Source organism: Montipora capricornis, chromosome 9 (assembly GCF_036669925.1).
Source record: "Montipora capricornis isolate CH-2021 chromosome 9, ASM3666992v2, whole genome shotgun sequence".
In the NCBI taxonomy this organism is placed as follows: Eukaryota; Metazoa; Cnidaria; class Anthozoa; order Scleractinia; family Acroporidae; genus Montipora; species Montipora capricornis.
Window position 1 is genome coordinate 4,435,136 of NC_090891.1, and position 2,500 is coordinate 4,437,635.

The window sequence follows — 2,500 nt, forward strand, 5'->3', positions numbered from 1 at the left end:
ACTCTGCGTCATAAGTGGGCTGAGTTGGTTCTCTACTCTGCTCTGGTTTCTCTCTGGGTACTTCCGTTTTCCCCTCTCCCCAAAAACCAACATTTGATTTGATGTGATTCTGCATGATTAAAATTTCATTTGGTTAAGTCTCCCCAATCAATAGAGCATCTGTGCTCGGCTAGAAAGATTTAACACTTGAATATACAGTGGTTATTCGCAATTGTATAAATTGCATTCACAAATACGGGGTTCATTCTTCATTTGATTTAAATTGGTTATTGTTGTTATTATCATTATTATTATTAGCCCCTTGACATAATAACAGTACTCATGCCAATGTGTTATGAACCAAATTTTACAGCCATAGTTGAGAGTGATTTGGGAAATTTTAAGGATTTTTGGAGTATGGAAATTAGCGATAGTGGTCATAAATTTTCTCTGGTATTTTTTAAAGGTGAGATAAGACAATCTTTTTGTCGGAGGTTGGGGAGGGGTAGTAGGCACTAACATACTTGACACAGCATATGGCTTCCCTTACTGGATCATAAAAGAGTGAATAATAATAATAGCGATTAATTTAATGGTAAACATGCAACATGAGACATAACTGCAAAATGTCAACTTGTAATGTATTAAGAGGTCTTCCCCCAAACCCTAACACAGCAATCATGTACTCCCACGTACCTATTATGTACACTCCTCTCTCTATTATTTGTACCCCCACACCAACGCACACCTACCACAAAAATTCTTTTAATATCTTTTCCGTACACTCTTCCCGTGAGTTCTGAGTAGGTAACTGTAAAATATCAACTTTTTATGTATTAGAATTGTTTTCCAAAATCATAATTCAGCAATCATGTACTCTCTACACTTGCACTTCTCTGTATTATTATTTGGTAACCCCACACCAACACAAAGACCACACCTATCAATCTGTGTAATATCTTTCACATACACCCTCTCCCTGTGAGTTGTGGGTAGGTAACTGCAAAATATTAACTTTTTGGAAACACAACTTTTAACATATTAGATTTTTTTTCTCCCAAACCCTGATTACAACCATCATAGCCATCAATTATTAGCCTGTAACTGTAAACAGATTTGTGGTTTATGTTTCATTCTGCTTAAAATAACAGCCTAATATTTTCCCACGTTCACAGCCTAAACAAGTATCTTATAATTGCAGAATCTCAACTTTTTTATGGGTTTTATGAAAGCAATCTATCTATTATAACTATCTAAATTCGTGTAGTGTAGTTGTTGACTCTCTGCTCCAGGAAAGGCACTTGGGAATGTGGGTTCATGCATCACCCAAGCATTTTGGTATGGTTGCATAGGCTGCTGATAACGAGCCATCATCTCCATCATACAGAGTTCATGTTGTCGGTTAAGCTCTGCCTGTTTCTCCTGATATTGAAGGAATGCTTCTTCTCTTTTCTGGTCTGCCTCAAACCAAGTTTGCATTCTTTTTTCGTGTGCTTTTTGAAGATTCTCAAAGGTTGCTTATAATTGGCTGATAGCATCTTTCTGTGAAGTTACTTTACGTTTCCTGGGCCGCACTGACACACTTGATTTGAGTACCTCCTTCTTTGATGTCTCCTTCGAATCTACTTTATCCTCTTCACGGTCTTTACTATGTGGCTGATTTTTCGGTTTGTCCTTTTTGGCCCTATATAATGCATTAAAAAAGGTCTTTTCAAGGTCAGGAAAACTGGAATTTAGTTTATACATGGCGAGGTAAAGTTGAAGGGCTGACCTATAAATACCAATAACACCATAGTTCATGTAAAGATGCATATAGTCACTGTAACAATTTGTTGAATAGCACAGTTGTATATTCTTGTTTCATGTACCTGCACATGAATCGCATGTAGCGTGATCGATGTATCTACACATTATTGACTCAAAAAATGTCTCTCTTGCAAATATATAGCATTCATTATACAATTCATTTAAAAGTCTGGGGAAATGATAATAATGTATTCTTTACCTGTTGCATTCTTCCTCACTCGTTCCCTGACAAGTGACTTTGTTCAGAACTTGCATCTAAAGACGAGGTACTAGAATCTAATGGCTGCCTCCTCTCACGGGGTACCATACTAGTAGCAAGCTTCATTTCTTCAATATCTTCCTCCTTTTCACTATATTCATCACCTTCACTGCTCCCGTCACTAACGAGGATGTCTGCTGCCCTCATTGCAACCTTTAATTCTGTGTGTGTTTCGGAGAAAATCGGATCGATGATGATGAACCATTCAGGTTCATCTATAGCTGATTTTCCACTGCCAGACTTTGCCCTGTCGGTGAATTTTCTCCACCGTTCTTTCAACCATTTATATTTTGCTCGCAGCTTGACAACTGATGTCTCGATCGCCTTCTCTTTTGCTTTTTTAGAACATGGTATGTTCTCCGTCTGCAAACGAGCATCGAGTTCTTTCTTAATAGCTTCAAAAATATTAACATTTGCTGACTTTTTAAGTGCCAGAGTCTCTAAAGTCAACGCAAA

At 37.5% G+C, this 2,500-nt stretch overlaps 1 pseudogene; it reads right to left on the reverse strand.

Moving 5' to 3' along the window:
* Window positions 1-1,215: 1,215 nt before the first annotated feature.
* Window positions 1,216-2,110, reverse strand: LOC138016867 (uncharacterized; annotated as a pseudogene).
* Between the last annotated feature and the right edge of the window lie 390 nt (window positions 2,111-2,500).